Below are 20312 nucleotides of genomic sequence, written 5' to 3'. Positions count from 1 at the left end.
TTATAATACCGATATTTTTGTTTTTCAACAAATTCAATTTTTGCAAGTTTCAACCAATCACTGGAGAAGCGGATCTTTTGTTTATTGCCTTTGAAAAGACACATTTCCACGATAAACTTATCATTGAAATGCTCTAATGTATTTAAAATAGGGTCTTGATATTACATTTTATATGAAATAAAGAAGGAACTAATTTGGTAGTATGTAACCTGTTTACATTTTCAAAACGAGTCTCTTTACTTCCGCATTTTGCCAAACCTAAATTTTCGTGTGTAAAACTGGTAAATGATAGATTGTGGACTTAATGGAACGTATTGTACGATTTAAATCAATAGGAAATAGCTTTTGACAAAAGAGAAGTGAACACCTGACCGTGAACAAACGTTGGGTGTGCTAATAATGATAGTGATATTGGATGACCTCAATTCGGATAGTGTCATTATGCGCCAAAATTGAATACGATATCGAAAAAGATGCCTTGTTATATGCTGTATGTCATTTTCTCGATCGAAATTTTGTATGTTGTGCTAAAATTTCGGTTGGAAAAAATATGGCAAGGTATTTGTAATCCACCTATAATCAAACGAGGATATGACAGAAAAAACAACAGAACTTTGTTATTTGCCTTTGAAAGACACATTTCCAACCTAAACTTATCATTGAAATGCTTTAAAGTACTTAAAATGGGGTCTTGATATTACATTTTATATGAAATAAAGAAGGAACTAATTTGGTAGTATGTAACCTGTTTACATTTTCAAAACGAGTCTCTTTACATCCGCATTTTGCCAAACCTAAATTTTCGTGTATAAAACTGATATATGATAGAATGTGGACTTAACGGAACGTTTTGTGCGATTTAAATCAATAGGAAATAACTTTTGTCAAAAGACAAGTGAACATCTGACCATGAACAAACGTTAGATTTGCAAATAATGATAGTGATATTGGATGACCTCAATTCGGATAGTGTCATTTTGCGCCAAAATTGAATATGATATCGAGAAAGATGCCTTGTTATATGTTGTATGTCATTTTCTCGACAGGAAATTTTGTATGTTGCGCTAAAATTTCGGTTGGAAAAAATATGGCAAGGTATTTGTAATCTACAAGGATTTGACAGAGTAAACAATAGAAGTTTGTTACGGGGAATGTCACGGAATACATTTTGGACTCCTAGGCTATGGAACAGTCGCTTGTTTTAGAATAAATTTGGATCACTATGGTAGGTTAATTTTGTATAATGTACTAGATAATATTTGATAAAGTAGCAAGTCAATAATTTGTCTCAACATTGTCATCACAAAAGGTCACGAGACACTAAATTTGTGTTAGAACCAAGGGCTCCTGGGTTACTAGCCGTTGCTGTCCGTATTCTGCGAGTATATCAGAAACAGTCGCAGACCAGTGTAATGGACTCCGGAGGTTAAATAAATGCCAAAACTAGACTATTTCAAAGGTTTTAGTGTTTAAACTTAATTTTGAGAACAAAAAATCACGAACAACTCTGATTGATAAATATTTTATTTCCAACAATTATTTTCACCTTCTTATTATTCGGTTGTAATCATCTCAATGTGCATTGTATTTAATTTAACTTTATATTTCAGTCAATATTATTGAAAGTGCACTTTTTGTGTAAACAGTTACAGTTACAATATGATATCCTGTACACAATTGATCGCTCCATGCTTCACTTCTCTAAATCTGCATTTCTCCTGTCTCAGAATCTTCCTCCGAATCTAAGTCGTCTTCTTCATCCAACTGAGGTATATTGAAAGTGCGAAAAATTTTATCAAACAGAAATCTCCTCTTAAGGATTGCGTACTTTAGTGCCTCATCACTCTCATAACTTTCTGTTTCAATAAGCTGATTTATGGTGCCCTTTATAGCTTTATAAAGGGCATTTTTTTCATGGCGTTGAACCAAAGTAGCTTCTTGCCAAATGCATTCATAAGGGCTTTTCTGTATGTAGTGAGGAGGCAATGAGGAGGTGTGAGGAGGCAATGAGGAGGTGTGAGGAGGCAATGAGGAGGCAGTGAGGAGGTATGAGGAGGCAGTGAGGAGGCAATGAGGCATTTAATACAGCTTGAAGGTGTATAAAAGAAGTATCTGTGAGACAGGGTACGTCTGATTGGTGTAGACGCTGTGGTCAGTTGATTATAAAACGAGACCGTTATCCTCACTATGGGAAGTAACGAAAACGAGAACGTTATATTTCAATGCAGTAAATGCGATTACTTTTTCTTGTGTTGGAGAAACCTATTACACCACCAGAGTATGGCATACATGCGCGTATCATTCAAATATCTGTGAATTCTGCGACTGCGTGTTTGAAAACCGTCAGGCATTTCTCAAGTATCTGAAAAAGGAAACTCTTGGATCATCAACATAAAAGTTCTGAAACAAGTGACTGATAGATAAATACACGGTCTCACTTTATTTAAAGACATTCACAACTCAGCTAGCAAGAGATACGGACGAGCATTCACTAAAAATGGAATTTTTCGACATAATGGTTAGGAAATCGAGAAAGTTAAAAAGGAGATCTTCGAGACAATATTCTTCTGAAAAGGCTGATATATTTGTCAACAAGCCTAAATGTAAACGCTTTAAACGGGACCTCTCTCAGCAAAATCCTCGTTCTGAGATGTATATTCGAATGGTTCTTCCGGCAGAACAGACAACAGCTATAGCGAAGAGCATGCTTGAGCGTCAATTGAAACCAGAGAGAACTCTCATCGACCTGGAATTGCAACGAATGGAGGAAGTCAAGGAAAAGAGCAAGCGTCATATTTCAACACAAAAGACAGACTGCATTGGTCGTAAGAGTAAGAAATCTTCTCGAACGAAGGTTTCTCCTACCGAAGAAAATCAAAATTCAACAGAGCCTGAACTCATCAGTGTTATCGGACCCGTATTACAGTGAGTGTTCATTATATTTCCCCTTCATTCGTACTTGAGAGTTTGAAAGGACTACTTCGTTATTTAAAAATTGGACTGAGATGTTTGATTGTGATATTTGTTTCAAAAAGTTTGCACGAAAGGACAATATGTTACGTCACAGAAAAGCTGCGCATTCTGACTCGGACTCTGATGATGGATCCACGTCAGGTATTTCTGACAAAGAAGACATTTTTGGGCTATCACGTTCGGGGTAATATAAATCTACATTTTAATGGGCAAAATCCAGGGGGTATTTTCCAGTTGCTTTTTTTTCAATGCCATGTATTGTATGAAAAAAAAATCAGACCATTTTGGCACCTTCTTAATTGAAATCAGCGGTGGGTTTTTTTTAGGTCGTAGGAAAAATATCTTTTTGAAAGCCGCGCGAAAACTAATTTTCCATCAGCTTGTTGTTGACAATCACTGGAATTGCAACGAATGGAGGAAGTCAAGGAAAAGAGCAAGCGTCATATTTCAACACAAAAGACAGACTGCATTGGTCGTAATAATAAGAAATCTTCTCGAACGAAGGTTTCACCTACCGAAGAAAATCAAAATTCAACAGAGCCTGAACTCATCAGTGTTATATTGTTGTTGAAGGCGATTTACTCAATGAATTTTTACCTTGGTTATATAGTATAGTTTATCCATTGCAATTTGACACCTTTTTTATTTCCCTTGACTTGTGTATCTTTCTCTCATAAAGATGTGAGTTAGCGCCTTTTTTCTTGTTCCTTCTTGAAGATGTTAACTTTATTCTGTCAAAAGGCATTTCTGATAGCGGTTTATCTACATAACATTTATGCTTTTCATCGTCCTCCATGGTTTCCTTTTTTTCATTTTCATCTCTGTTGTTGCTCTGTTTTTCAGTGGAAATACTTGTCTCTGATTTCATATCCGCGATCACTGGCTTTTCAGTACTGTTGTCCAGCTGTCCACCACTTTGCTCATACTGTTTATTCTCTTCCACAATCTTTAGCAAGTTTTCGTATTTACTCTTAGGTACGAGTACTAGTTCGCGCGCCATTTTATTTTTTAGGTAAGTTCAGTCTTGATTACATCAATAAAAGGTAAGATATATTTAAAATATTTCAGTAGCAGCTCTTTTCTCTTTCTAAGTGAAATTCCTTTGCTTACAAACTGACGAATAACAGTTTTGCGTTTTGCTAAACGTTTTTTATCATTTTCTGCCAATGAACGGTGACCTAGTATAACATTGTATACAATCTGCACGATAGCGTTTAACTGTGGTTTTTCTATCGCTTGTAATAAAATCTTCCTTTGTTTGTCAGTTGTATGAAGAAGTAACCTTAAAAAGTCCTTTTCTTTCTTAATTAACCGGCTCATGCTGCCTTTTCTGGTTGGTATACTATCATTAACTGATTGGGTAAGATGTTTGTTCTAAGCTTATATTTGGGATCTGAATGCGGCGAAAGATCAACCAGAAGATATCTGTACTTTTCGGAAGTTGCTTTCTTGTAGGCATCTATAAAATACTGCACTTGCCCGAGAAAAATCTGACGACCTAATGTCTGTATCTGTAATTGATCTCGGCTGTTTTTGAACAAGAAGAAATAGTGCGTATTATGACTTATGGTGCGAAATTCACGACCGGGGCAAAACGCATTTTGTGAAATAAGCAGACAGTAGAACCGAAAATGATGGGCTAGTTTACAGAAGACTTGACTCATTGATTTATCACTACTGCTCTCAGTCATAAGGTCGTCAATCACGAGCACCTTGTGTCCTGGTTCCTTCATGTGCCAGGTTTCCATTTCAGCTTTGGTGGGAAGGCCTTCGAAAAAGGTGATGTGCGGTATGGCTTTTTTCATTTCGGTGTACAGAGGTTGGTCTGTACTGTAGCAATAATAAATAGCTTTTATGGGCTTAGTAAAAGCTCCATCTGCATGCTTTAATAGTTGGAAGACGAACGTACTCTTTCCAACGTTGCTGGGACCTATAAAAGTATAATCAAGGATGTGTTGAATGTGTTTTCTTGAAATCAGTTTTCATACATATCTTTTTAAACTGAAGAGTGTTAGTGAAAATATTCTATAAGTAAAACAGTTTTTGTTATCAAAACAACTAACCTATCACTTGAGCCGTAGAGTCAACTTCGAGCTTAATCACACTCTCCATGTTTCTAAGAGATGTATCAAAATGAAATCAGACAACGTTTGACATCAAATTTATACTTTTGATCTACGTACTAACTGGCAGGTGAAGAAAATACAAAACAACTGAATTCAGTATACTGTTTATTTTATTACATGCCAACATTACAAACTAAATCTACTAGAAATACATAAATAGAAATCAAACAAAACTAGCAGACATCTCAAGCTTTTATCAGTCTTGAAGTTTAACATTTTTTTTTTGTTCTACCACATTTAACAGAATTTGTTTTCCAACTGCACTAGCTGAACAGTCATTTTTATCATTTAAGCTTTCCAACTTGATGTTTTCATATTCGTTTCGCGCCAGTCTTTGCTGTAGAGTTTCAGTTTGAACATTTCAAGCAGTTCGGGAGACAGCTCAAGAGCAGAAGCTGCTTTATTCCATTTCAATAAAATGTCAGAATCGTTCACATCGAGAAGGATGTCTTCAAAATATAATTCTAGTTGCTGTTCATTTGTCAGTGATAAACAAGTATGATCCAGTTGTGATAAACAAAAATGTTCACATCCGAAACACTTCTTTTTTAAAACAGAGTACATGTTCACACTTATTTCTTTAGCGTAGAAAAAGTCAAAATAAGACTGTAATAAAGACACTTTATTCAACTCCATGTCGTGCCTACTTTGGCGTTGGTTTAAATGTCATAATTCTCCGCGGAAAATGCTTCATAGTCCCACATACGTAAAATGTAAGCTTATTCATATTTATTCTGTTTCATCTGCTTAGGCCAAGTTTGAAATGTAGCAAGACGGTCTTCATAATTCGCGTACTTTTCCCATTTTAACTGACAGCCAAAAAGGATCGTGTCACTCGAACTCATGCTTTGTTATAAATGAACCGTCACTCAGATAAATAGTTTACCACTTTTCATAGTTCATGTAAAAGTTTGGATTACATACACGACACTTGTAAAATGAAACTTGATTCTCATGAAACTCAGTACATGACGGCTCTGAAAACGCGCCACTTAGTACTTCAATTGGAAACTCTGTAGATGTATTTAGCTCATTTTGTACTTCATATACCGAAATTGGTTGTAAGTGTCCCGCGCTTTCGTAAGAAACGTTGGCGCGCTTATCATCACCTTGCAGTGCGGACTCAAAGTCCCAGTCGTCTAAAATCCCAAGAACACCTAGTTGATTCTGTGGTATGTCCTCAAACGTGTTAAGCTCTGGTTCATCCACAAAAAGTTCCTTTTTTACTTGTTCGTGTACATTTACCGTGAATGGCTGACTATTTTCGAAACTGCTACAGCCCTCTAGCAGACTGTTATCGCCATCGCGGCTGCATTTTTTTTATCGTGTCTCCTTGTATCGTAAAATGCTTATTTTCCCCTTTTTCTGGCGTTTTGCTTGTCTCTGTTGTTTTACAGTTTGATTTTGAATCTCTGCTGGTACTACGTTTAAATTTAGAGCCTCTGTTTGTGTAATTCTTCTTTGTAAAATGTGACTTACTTTGAACATGACGAGTAACATAAAGATCTGTCATCCATTTCTTACACGTTGAGCAGTATAAATTCCGTAAACAATCCTTTCTAGTTTTCATGATGTATGTTTACAAAAAACGAACTCAAAAATGTAACAAGTTTGATTTTTACGTCTTGTTCATGCTGAACATCAGCTCCTCCCAAATATGCATGCTGAATTCTCATTGGTTTGATAGAAATATTCATCATTAAATCTTACTGTATCTATTCTCAAAAGTCATCAAACATCACGTACTCGTTTTATCAAAAAATAAATGTTCACATACAGCTATCAAAAAAAGGAAGAAATATCAATCGGGCAAACATACATAAATGTGAACTTACCTCACTGCATAATACATTATAGTTGCTCTTCTATGGTTTTAATAGAATATCTCAGCTCCAAATTATCCGGATAGGTTTGTCCATTATCACAAAATAAAATAACGAAGTTATATTAGACCTTTCTAACGTAAACGTAATCACGAAACGGAATACTGAATCCGTAAAATTTTATGCTAATTTGTGGTCTAGGGGAGACAATTTCATCCAATAGTAATGCAATAGTATCTCCCTTAGACTATTATTTGCAAATAATATTTACGGATTCAGTAATCCGTTTCCGATTTACGTTTACGTTAGAAAGGTCTATTACAAAGTGTTTGAAAGGTAAAGTAAAATGTAACTGTCTTAGCCGAGTTTATATAGCCCATCCATTCCCAAACTTAAGATGGTAATGTAAATGAGATGTTTTGAAAACTTGTGGGAAAATATACTTTCAACGGCAGGAATTTGAAATTTAATTATTTAAGGTGACAGTTTAATCTTGACAATTAATTATACTGTCGACCTCACATGTTTTTTTTTAATTTAAAGCTGTCAAATTTTGTTTGAAAAATGATGTCGTTTACTTATAGAATTTAATTTTAAATGCCAATGAAGGGCGTTTGAAATTATATTATCTAGGTTGACAGGTTTTTAATATAAGTACAAATTGAATTTCTTTCAAAACGTGACATTTTTAATCTATATGACTGATGATGTTACTATTCACACAGCTTTTTAATATAAATGAAACTTGAATCTATATTAACTTCATGCTGGTTTTAATTAGATATATACGAACAGTTGAATTGGAGTCATCACATTTGTAATCTATATGACTGATGAGATTGTTTATTTCAATCTATATGTAAATTGAATTTCTTTCAAAACGTGACATTTTTAATCTATATGACTGATGATGTTACTATTCACACAGCTTTTTTAATATAAATGAAACTTGAATCTATATTAACTTCATGCTGGTTTTAATTAGATATATACGAACAGTTGAATTGGAGTCATCATATTTGTAATCTATATGACTGAATTATTATGAATTGTATGTATTGTATGGTAAGCTAGCAATCGTACATAACTAACAATATATAATTAATTACTTTTGCGCCTTATCAATTGGAAGTGCTTTGATATCTTACAATGTTCAAGTACCAGACTTACGTGTCTGAATACCTAGTTATGATCGAAGGTATATTCATCGGTGCGTTTTTCTTGGTCATTCCACTGCAACCTTCTCCCCTACCGGTGTTTAGATAGGAACTTTTCTGTGATATCCCTGCTCCGTAACCTCAGGTTCCGTCTCAAAACCTTAGTTTGTTTAGTTCTGTCCATTGATTTCTCCTTTAACATGGGATCATACGCTGATTTTCATGGAACTTGCTCTACCGTTTCATAGAAGGTTCCATGTACATCGCCATGTTAACACATCAGCGGATGTCTCTAAATTATACAAATGTTGAGTTCTGCTCAACGCTAGGTTAGAGAGTATGGACGGAAGCATGCATTTCCACAACCGTCCATAAACTGGCAAAATCAAACAAAGTACGTTGCATTTTTTTGTCGAATATGTATACATATATATAATATGAGCTATTTTCCGTCCCCATTCATACAATTGTGTCGTTTTAGGTTTTTGTAGTTATCAAAATACTTAAGTCTTTCAAATTCAAACTTAAGTAAAGTGTAAAATTACTTGTATGTTGATAAATAATTCTATGTCAAACAGACTGTTTCTGTCAACACTTTTATGTGCGTTACCTTTGATTACTTTCAGTATCGTCTTGGTGGTTGTTGGTCTTTTCATCTTTTGACATATAATATATATGGATCCACGCTGGCCAAGTCCTTTCTTGACAAGTCCTTATTTTTGTTATTAAGGGAGAGCTGCATTTCTTTGAAAATATACTTCCGTAAAAGAGTGATATAAAACTGTAGCATTAGTTGTAACAGAATACTGTATATCGTTTTGCCGTAAAGGCCAGTCATTGTTGTTTCGTTTTTGTAAATGCACCTGTTGATTATTCTCACGCCATTGGCGAGTTAAGTAGGTAGGCTATAAATACAAAATCCATTCAATATCTTTCTCACTTAACCAAACTTATAAATACTTTTTTGTTGGAAACAATCTTCAACCATATGAATTTGATTGTGTTGATTGCCCGTACAATTCACAATGAGGCTTCCTAAGCATGCATTGGGGAGAAATATGGAATACCTCTACACTATCTACAAGCGGTCTTGATTAGTTACCATTAAGATACTATTGCTTCTGCATCTCAATGGCTGTCTGCTATAGCTTTAATAACTGACACGTCGTTACGCATCATAATATGAAACTGCGCCACAGTAGTACATATTATGCAAAAACAATGCTTTCATTAAACTGAGGAATGCATCGGTTACATATATGAAGACTTAATTCTTCGTGTAATCCATTCGTTGTTATATATATTAGTATGCACAATAGAACCAATCAACGGTAATCGTTCTGTTTATTATGTTTAATGACATACGGAAATTTTTATATCTCCCGAAAGGCCCACTTCAGTTGAATATCCGCCTCAACATTTATATTTGTTGCGACTTTCACTTATACATAAAATTTTCTGTTTTAAAGACAGTATACATTTACATATACAGGTTACTTGAAAACATGAATAAAGTCACGCAATTATAACAGCTATATTTGTCACGACTTTCACGTATAGATTTACTAAATAAAACACATTTCTATTGCTAAAAGCAACATAAAAGTATAAGTAGCACGTTTATGATTGTATTGTCATGTATTGTATGATGAAAGATAATGCCTAAAATGCGAGAAATTGCCAATATAAACTACACATAATCTTAATTGTAACGATGTCTTGTTTTTTACTATACTCTCAATTAAGCGGAATACTGCGTTTTCAAACAGTTTCTTTTCCTTCACGAAATAACACTTTTGATCAGTGAAATGTCTTGGTAGTAGCCGCAAAGACTTTTGAAATAACTGAAAATGTGCACAGTAAGTGAAACGTTTTTGTTTCTTGAATAATCGAGTCTGTATAAGAAGTGTTATAAGAACTAAGAAAACGTGTAGTTAAGTTTAATGTAATTTTCATGTATTAGCAAATGTACAAATGGTTGAAATAATGTTGGTATTGAAAGTATATTGATTGATAAAGTAAAACATTTTTCAAGCAAACTCTGTATTCGGTGACTGAATATATGAAGTTAAGGAAAACTTTTCGTCCTCGGGTGAGCGTTCCTTTTAAAATAAACAATAAATTTAGAAAGAATTGTAACTTATATGAGCCGCGCCATGCGAAAAACCAACATAGTAGCTTTGTGACCAGCATGGATCCAAACCAGCCTGCGCATCCGCGCAGTCTGGTCAGGATTCATGCTGTTCGCTAACGGTTTCTCTAATTGAAATAGGCTTTGAAAGCGAACAGCATGGATCCTGACCGGTCTGGATCCATGCTGGTTGCAAAGCCACTATGTTGGTTTTCTCATGGCGCGGCTCATATCCTAAAATTTATCTCAGAAACTCTTGAGTTGTTCATTTTCAAATAATATTGTCATGACTTATATCGATTTTTTTTTCTTTCTGTAACACTTGATAAAAGAAACACTTTCTCCTGTACATTTGTTAGAATTTGGTATACTGTCCAGATAAATATGATTATAATTCTTGTTGTATGACTGCAAATTTTAACAAGTCAGTCTACATTTATATTATTGTAGGTTCTTTATAATCAGTTAAAATGGCAAAACTCACGATATTCATTGTAACAAACCAGAAAGTGATAACAGCTTAATAATTTTCTGTCGTATCATATATAAAAATATTATGGCAAATAAATACAAAAATATGTTCAAACTCAACTCTCAAGAATATTTTAAAAAAATAGATGTTAGTGTCCTTGGAATGCTTCCAAAATATGGAGACAGTGAGTTAATTATGTAAATTATATTAAATGGCTCTGAGTTATACATTTTGCGAAAATATTCGCTACAAATGTCAATTACACCCCGCCCGCTTAGCTCAGTAGGTAAGAGCGTTGGTCTACGGATCGCGGGGTCGTGAGTTTGATCCTCGGGCGGGGCGTATGTTCTCCGTGTTCTCCTATTTGATAATCGACATTGTGTCTGAAATCATTAGTCCTCCACCTCTGGTTCATGTGGGGAAGTTGGCAGTTACTTGCGGTGAACAGGTTTGTACTGGTACAGAATCCAGGAACACTGGTTAGGTTAACTGCCCGCCGTTACATGACTGAAATACTGTTAAAAAACGGCGTTAAACCCAAAACAAATGTCAATTATTTTCTTATAATAGTTTAATTGATCTATTAGAGACCTTCAAATTAACACAACCATGTACAGCTTTATCACATATCACTTTCTTTCTACGAATCGACAAGTTTTGAAAAAAATATATACGCCTTGATAATTATTTGAATCAAATAAAGTTAATTCTTTTAATCTTACATCCAAAACGAGACAAAAATAATGATGTACATGTAATCGTCACTGTAAGTATTTCCATAGACTTATTGCTTGATCAACCATCCCAAGGCTTATATGAGGAGGCTTCTTGTTGTGATAGTGGCTTTTCTTATTGGATCTCTGTCTCTATTTTAGGTAAATTCATTATTATGACAAAAAGTCAGCGTGTGATGTTTGATCTTTATCATTGAAACAGAGCAAAGGACAATATTAACGAGACTGAGGACAGACTGCCTACGGTTGTGTGCGACAGTTATGGAGGAGGGAATAGATAGAAAATAAATAAGCTAGAGGTTACAGTTCTGATACATATAGAATAGTGACATTCAGTACAGGTATAAATTAATAAATGAGTCTCGTACTGTGAATTCCTCTGAGTTTCTAGCAGAATATGAAACATCTGATGTATCTGGAGGCATGTAAGACAGAAAACTGCAAGCGTACAATTATTGTAGTTATAATATCAAGGTGGATAATTAGTGTACTACTTTATAAATAACATGTCAGTACTTAACAAACGCCATAAGTATGTGTAATGTTATCAAAACCTAAACAATTTGGTATAATTAAGACAATTGAGCCATTTAATTGGTCACATCTTGACTCGGCGCTGTTATATTTTCTGATCCTTTCTGCTTAAACCGGAGTTAGGGGGCTTGTTAGGTGTCACGTGAATGAACTTAACCAAATCAATCTGCTATTTTGTTGCTTGGTTGCGTTCTAAAGGATATTTTTCATGGATTTTATAGATGAATATTGGCACTAGCTTAACTCATGTTCCTTAACAACGTACTAGTATGTGTATCACTGCATTTTCTTTTTACAGCTTCGCGTCCACATGTCTTTTGAATACAGTACATGCATGCCGTTGAGAAATTATACGAGAACGAACATCATTGTTAACAGCACACCTTGCGAATAGCGTTTGGTAAGTATTGTCCAAAGCCCATTGGACTAATATTGTAACAACGGAGGCCTAAAGTAGTTCATTTATTTAGCAACTTTAAATTTAGAAAGAATATTTCATATCCTGCAAAGCAGTGGTGCATATCTATATTTACCGTACATGTGTTTTACACAAAACAGAACAGAGCAGAACAGAACAGAAAGTTTATTTAACGGGTACACTACAGGTACATTGTTAAACTTACATATACTTTTACTTTTTAATAATACGATTCTAGAGGTCACGCATACAATGAAATTGGCTGTATTATGACAACACATAGGGAAATACTATTGCAGTACAAAAGGGAGACATATTTCTATCAAAGAAATACAGATGTGCTGAGCTAAAAAAGAAAATGTAGTTAAGTTTATTAATTGTATCTTTAATTCATCATACAAAGTGGAGAATGAACAGAAATAAAACGAAAGTGAGATATGTCATTCAATTTAAACTATGCAAGATACTTAACTATATAGGAAATACACAGTTCTCTTAAGATACATTTACTCTATTTGCTAACTGGTAATCTACAAATATGTAGATAATTCATTTTGACTATTATTTGCTTTTACAATAAATTTACATAGATTAAGTAAAAAAGATTTGTTTTTGGGCTATAACAATAGCGTAAATTTAAACATACTAGGGTGGGTATAATAATATCGTTTAATAAACTGACTTCTTAATTGCTCATATGCTTTACACTTTAAAATGAAATGGTACTCGTCTTCGACATCGTTTAAATCGCAAAACTGACGTTCTAGACGGTTTCTACCATGCCTCCCAGATACCGGGGTACTTACAATCGCTTTTTTAAATATAAGCGGGTGGAGTAAAGTTCTACCGGCTTTTCACTGTTTGATTATAATAACTATCTCGTTGTCAGTAAACGTTTTACGTAAAACATTGTCAGCAGAAAGGAGTTTATGAAAAGGGAATAAAGGTCAAACCGGATTTTAAGGTAAAAAATCAGTAAAGGTTACAAAATGGTATAATTTAAATTGATTTAGATTGTTCAAATGGTGTGTGACATTTGATATTCATTTATTCATTGAAACAGATTATATAGCATATATATTACTGATCTTGTATATGTCCGACAATAACAGTGATTGAATAAAAAATATTGTCAAATTGTGTCATAGTTCTAAAGTTGTAAGTAACAACTAAGTTTGAATAAACAATATTTTAGACTTTAGTTAGCAAAATAAAATGATAAAATAAAAACACAAAATTTAAACATGACACTAACAAAAAAAAAAATATTATCAAATGTTTATTTCTTCCTCAATTTGTTTTTGGTAAGTAAAAATGTCTTCTTTCAAACTGACAACCAATTTCAAGGCTGGTCGCCTTCCTTATTAATCTATGACATTGTGCTAGTATGTTGGAACAAGACTCTGAAAATATCTGACTGCTGCTGCGGAGATTCTCTGTGGCAAAAAACATTAATAAAATATGATTTGTTCACGATGTAAGATAAATTACCAGTAAATAATTGTTGTTCAGTATGCGTAGTACCCTATTGCCGAAGTGAGCGTTTTAGGTTAGAAATACGCAATTGACATTGGTTAGTATATTTTCCCGTTTGCTGCCTTGGTTCTTATATCATGCCTAGGCTAGGGGTAGGGATACAATGACATTTTTTCTGGTCTAGTGTGAGTATCATACGAAAACAATTCAGTTTAGAAGGATATGAAAATAGACATGTTTTGTGTGTTACAGCAGCTGCTGGGATGTTTTGGTTAGGCTTTATTCAAGTAAAAATATATGTTTTAAATTGAAACGAAACTTTCCGTATGCAGTGTTCTAAATGCATACCTACTAGTATCACATATTTGATATATTTCTACTGTTTTCGTTGTAATAAAACTTCGTCCAAATACGTAACCCCACTGTTTTCTGTTGCTTTTAAGTATTATAGTAAAAATGATTAGTCAAAGAACAGGATAAATCAATGGTTGTGATTTCGTATTTTAGGTGTACATATTTAAGGCAGAGAGCCCGTAATGACACGCAGTATTTTGCGTATGATTACACATTTTCGTTTGACAATTCGGATGTCTTCGGACTTAAAGTATCGAGCACATAACCGTAAAATGCCTAAGTTGTTTACGGAGACGACGTTATTTTCTGATCATTATTTTGGGCCCATTATCTGAAATGTTGAAGATATTCACGTTATAACTTGCTTTAGAAAATAGAGCTTAATTGTTTATATATGCATTGTAGACTGTAAAGAGCTACACTAAACTTGATAAGCATGCTTGTAAATGTCAAATAGACTTTCTTTTCTGCTGTAAAATCGTTCGACATGTATGCAATACTTTTTATTTAACCAATAAATATCTGACTGTTTCATTATCATATTCTTCTTCTAAATAATTCCATAAAATATTTTGCTTTCGCTACTTAGTTGTAATGTAAACAATGTAAACATGTTTGTCACGAGGGTGTAGTGTTTCCTAATAAGACTTTGGTATCAGTTTTCTGTCTGCTTCGTTTTCTTTATTTGTTGTTTCCATTTACATCTGCATTACCAATTCATGCAAACGTAATAAAGTAACTTATAACCAGCCTTGTCTTGCTGGAAACTGTTGCTGTTCTTTTATTGTCAGAACTATCGACCGCATTTCGCAAATGCAAGAAAATATTCTTATACGCGCTAAATCATGAATAACATGAATGAGAGCGTCAATATGTAAGTCTACTAGTATACAAATAATAGCATTTAAGTGACAAATCTGAACTTATCTATCTGACACTATCAGCGTTTTGTTCATCACCAGCAGATAAACAATAGTTAAATTGCACTTGTGGTTATTTTAGAGGTAACATCAAGTCAGTGGTATACATAAGAGCCAGCCGCCTGCATGGGCATATAGGAAAGAATTTTCAGTTGGTCAGGCAGAATAGTGACAGTGCGCAAGATAACTGTTGGAGATATTTGACTTTCTATGTGCAGTGAAATATTCATACCGTGCATGTCCTAAGTGATCTTACATTGTCCAGAGTTGGAGAATGCAATAAATTCAAATGGCTTCCTCGAAATATATCATCACAGTTTAAGAATCCGTTTCCTGTGCCTGTGCAAATTACGGTGTATGTTTTTGTTATGACAATTTCCATAACCTTATTGATTCTATGGTGACACATATCGAGTTACTTATATTTCTACAAAATTTGCTCAACATGATTTATTCCGTCGTTTCTAATGCTTTTATTGATAATGAACTTAATTCCCACAGATTTATGTATAAGTTCATGTAATAATGTACTAATACATATACTAAATACTTATCATATCATAAATAGCATCATTTACTTCAGGTGAACTTATTTCGAGCTTATAAGGCATTGGAATAGAGTTTCGTTTTCAACACTATGTTCAGTTCCTACAATACCGGTATTTTAACACAGGTTGTATATTGTTTTAAATGATCTTTTAATTCAACGCACTGTTCAAAACTTACTACCCATGTTTTCATTGTCAACTCATTAATCTAATGTTCGAGTAATATTTAATACAAAAACATATATCCATTTTGAGTTTCAAACATTTTCCAGGTATAGGTCTACATTTTACATCTTATTAAACACCAAACATTATGCACATATGACTTACTACATTGCACTTGACACTTAGTGGTTTTTAAAATTTGTGTTTGCAAATGTAAACACTTGGTATGACCTTTGACTTTGAGTAACACACAAAACTGATTGTAAATTCTAGCAATCTGAATAACTGTCAGCACTTGATTGAACACAAAGACATTGTGTTATATGTTAATCAAATACTGTCAACTGCCATTGCTCTTGAGACATTTCTACAATTCCCGATTGAGTAAGAATAAGGAAAAGGAGACCGCTGCTGTCGTCTTCTTAAAATCTCTCCAATGAGATCTTGTCAACATATCAGTTAGGTACTTAAACCGATGATAGACAGACTATAGGTTTTATATACATACTGTTGTCATATGCAATTTCCATCTTATCCTGAATATTCACGAATACAGCAAAGCATCCGTCTAAATCATTTTCGAGCAATGCCGTTAATCACAATGTTGCCACTTAGTTAATAAGATAAAATAGGCGTATATCTACCCCTTACCACCCCACCCCCATTTTTCTGTATTTTGCATATATATATATAATGTACTTATTGTTGGATTTTTGAAGCAACCCGTCAAGACTATTTTTCCGTTACAGCTTCTTTTTGTTGTGGGCCTACTTTGCGATGCAGTGCTCTATGGCTATGTTTAGGGTGCTCTGTGCTTTCGGGAAATCTACCCTTACATTTTATATTTTAAAAGAATGATAGGATGATCTAATTTTTAACAGAACATCTGGATCAAAGTCATGCATTATCTGGAGATTCTGCTGCGATATTTTCATACTTAATCGCATGTTATGATGGTACAATAATATAAACGATGAAATCAGATACGAAGTATTGGAAGAATATTTGCAAAATATTGGTGGATTTAAAAAAGATTATCAGACAAAACTTGACTGCTAAAGTATGGAATCTCTGTTAACCGAGCTCCAACACTGATGATAAAACATAAGTAAGGTTCTTCCAAGCAGTGCACTTTATTGCAGTTACGCAACATCAATGTTCAGTTTGCATTACTCTTTTAAGGTAATGTAACACTTTCTATTATAACTGCTGTAAAATATTACTCTTATTTGAACCTTTGGCTAGGTGACTCTTTCGGTTCGTTTTGGCAAGAGCTACAAGGATGCCAAATTGGAAAGTACCTATGTTTCCTTATTGTGTCCAAGTTACTTTGTTATTGTTGTTGTTGTTGTTATTTTGCTCTTATATAAATATATTCAAATAAAACTTATAACGACCTCTCTTTATTTGTTTTAGATTTCTTTCATAATGCTAAACAAAATATTGTTTTGTTACTATTTTCCTGTCGTATAACGAAACTCGCTCATCTGTGAATTCCAGACTTATGGGCCGATTTGCTGAGATTATTTTGTCATTAACAACATAAATTTCAGAATGTTTGAACAATTTCTTAAAATGTACTCGATGTTCTAAAAATGATATTACCGAAAGCATGCATCCAGGGGCCGTAAAACCTTTTAATGAGTATACAAGGTTTACAATGTGCTAGATATTTGTCGTGTCTGTGTTTGTTAAATGATATTTTTTATCAGCCGACATCTATATAACGAACAGATAAGTCCCCTGTGATATAATTTACATTAAATCTATATTGTATTTTCTTTTGCTTTGTTGGACTTAACGTCACATCGACATAGAAATAGGTAACATGGCGACACTCCAGGTTTTCATGGTGGAGGAAGACCCAATGTGCCCCTTTTGGCATTATTTCATCACGGGCGGGCACCTGGATGGTACTACCGACCTTCCGTAAGCCAGCTGGATGGCTAAAACCTCAAGTGAGGCTCGAATCCACATCGGTTAGAGGTAAGTAATCTCAAGTCAACGGCCTTAACCACTCGGCGACGGAGGCCCCCATATCTATATTGTAACATCTATTTAAGAAATCCTTGTATCCTGCATAATATCCAGTGCATTATGAAACTAAGACATTTTATTTCCCTTGTATTTCAGAATATACTTCCTGAGGCCCAGACGGGAGGAACACTCAGAATGACAGCTTTTACTGGACATGATACGTATCAATTTTGACATATCCATGTAACATTGACAAAAGAGGATATACTAACTCTCTCTTACGATCGACCAAACACTGTTTTTACTAAAACCTATTGCATTACAGAGTCGCATTTTGTTTGGGTTAGGGAACACTAAAACTCAAACGTTCACAAACACGCATTACTACAAGTGCGAGAAAAAATATAATAATATATAATTTTGAGCCTTGTTTTCGGAGAAGGATAGGGTAAACAAATTACATTTAAATGGCACTTCACTGCATGTTCTGTTCAATCAGTTGTTTATACGATAAAAATAAGTAAAATAACGGTTTCGTGAGTATCATGTAAAAATGTATAACAATGTATCTGTATCATATGCGTTACTTATGTAAATATTCAAACTATTTCTAAAAAAGTAACCTGCGGGAACCTCGATTTCTACAAAAGTTAATATGATTAACACAGTTATTCATAGAACAATAAGTTTAATCTAAATAGATATATATTTGCATTAAGTTATCCTTTTTTCGGCCTCATGAAAAATTTGAAAAAAAAGTTAAACCCGGTATCCACCCTAGTTGAATAGATGAAACAACAACAAACGTTTTAATGTATGATACCATATTGTACTAAGCAATGCCTACGGATTTGTTTAAGCAGGCCTCTATTCTTTGCCAACTGTCTACATTAATAATTGCTATCGGAAATACAGACGTTTTGGGACGTTATCTGGAGCCTTTCTCTGGAAACGCAGTCAGGTGCTATCACTGCATCTCACAATGTATCATTTTTTACATTGTTTTTTTTTTTATATATTTCTCAATTAATAATATTTTCAAGAGCGTGAGACATTCAATTAAACAGTGAACGTAATTACCATTAACATAAACTACGAAATCATATCTTTAAATTTTACTGTCTTTATTACGTTTTTGTTTTAGAACATGATAGTAGTTAAAGTTTGCTTCGTGTGGATGTTAGGGGCCTCCTAGGCCGAGTGGTTAAGGCTGCTGACAATGAATCACTTGCCCCTCACCGGTGCGGATTCGAGCCACACTCGAGGCGTTGAATTCATCAAGTGAGGAAGCCATCCAACTGGCTAACGGAAGGTTTGTGGTTCTACCCAGGTTCCCACCCTTGATGAAATAATACACGGAGTGGCACCTTAGGGTCTTCCTCCACCATCAAAGCAGGAAAGCCGCAATATGACCTATAATTGTGTCGATGCGACGTTAAACCCAACATAAACGCAAGTGGATGTTTGATTACAAAGATTCTTGTTTCCTGGACATATTCCAACTTTGTTTAGTGCATTAGTTACTTCTATGCTATTCCCTTTGATTATGTCTCAAGGAACGGGCGTCATAAAAACAGAATCTTAAAGACCACCGGGTCTTAGCTGCTTTGATATTAATATTATGACTTGCTTCATCGGACTTTTAATGGGGTTCTTCTTCTTGATCGCTGTTTTCAAAGTCATTGAGCATATATGAGTCTTTAGATTTCTTTTTATAATTAACCACAAGAGGATTTTGATATACCCAGAGCATGAATTGTGTTATTTTTACTTGTGTAGAGGGTTCGCCTAGCGGGTATCTGTCCAGTTACTTCGGAACATGCTAGGAAAAAATTGAAAGTTTGTGCACATTAGCCATGTTCTTGTCCATACATACATTTATAATTATACCTTCTTTAACAGTGTATAACATGTTTTTCGATAAATGGTAAAGGTAAATTGTACTTACCATCTCTTTGTGAAACAATTGAAACACGCTCTCTAGAGCTTTTGGAGGATTCTATTCTAAGAACAGTTAAAAACCAAATATATCTTAACCCCAGCCCGCTCGGTTGACTGTGGCAATCGTGAAAGGATACATCGTAAGAGGGGTGGCCAGAATTCAACCCAAGTAGAGCTTCAGCTCCGTAGCAAGCGTCTGAGCCCTTTTTACCATACATCCATCAAAATATAAAAGTTACAAACAATTGCATTACACTTGCAAATTCGATTTTCTAACAAATTATTAATCATAATTGTTTGTTTGTTTGTTTGTTTGTTTGTTTTGGGTTAAACGCCATTTTTCAACAGTATTTCAGTTATGTAATGGTTAGTTAACCAGTGGTCCTGGATTCTGTACCAGTACAAACCTGTTCTCCGCAAGTAACTGCCAACTTCCCCACATGAGTCAGAGGTGGAGGACGAATGATTTCAGACACGATGTCTTTTATCAAATGGTCACGGAGAATATACGCCTCGCCCAGGGCTCGAACTCACAAACCCGCGATCCGTAGATCTGCGCTCTC

At 34.5% G+C, this 20312-nt stretch overlaps 1 long non-coding RNA gene across 2 annotated transcripts; it reads left to right on the top strand.

Moving 5' to 3' along the window:
- The first annotated feature begins 667 nt into the window (after positions 1-667).
- On the top strand, positions 668-18382 carry LOC123529671 (uncharacterized). Of its 2 annotated transcripts, none has more exons than XR_006682190.2 (4): positions 668-1225; positions 11619-11757; positions 12249-12350; positions 17965-18382. It is a non-coding gene; the product is annotated as an uncharacterized LOC123529671 (long non-coding RNA). The 2 variants fall into 2 exon arrangements; XR_006682189.2 differs by having other exon boundaries at positions 11558-11757.
- Positions 18383-20312: the final 1930 nt, after the last annotated feature.

This window comes from Mercenaria mercenaria, chromosome 13 (genome assembly GCF_021730395.1).
Source record: "Mercenaria mercenaria strain notata chromosome 13, MADL_Memer_1, whole genome shotgun sequence".
In the NCBI taxonomy this organism is placed as follows: Eukaryota; Metazoa; Mollusca; class Bivalvia; order Venerida; family Veneridae; genus Mercenaria; species Mercenaria mercenaria.
This window is presented reverse-complemented; position numbering and strand designations above follow the sequence as displayed.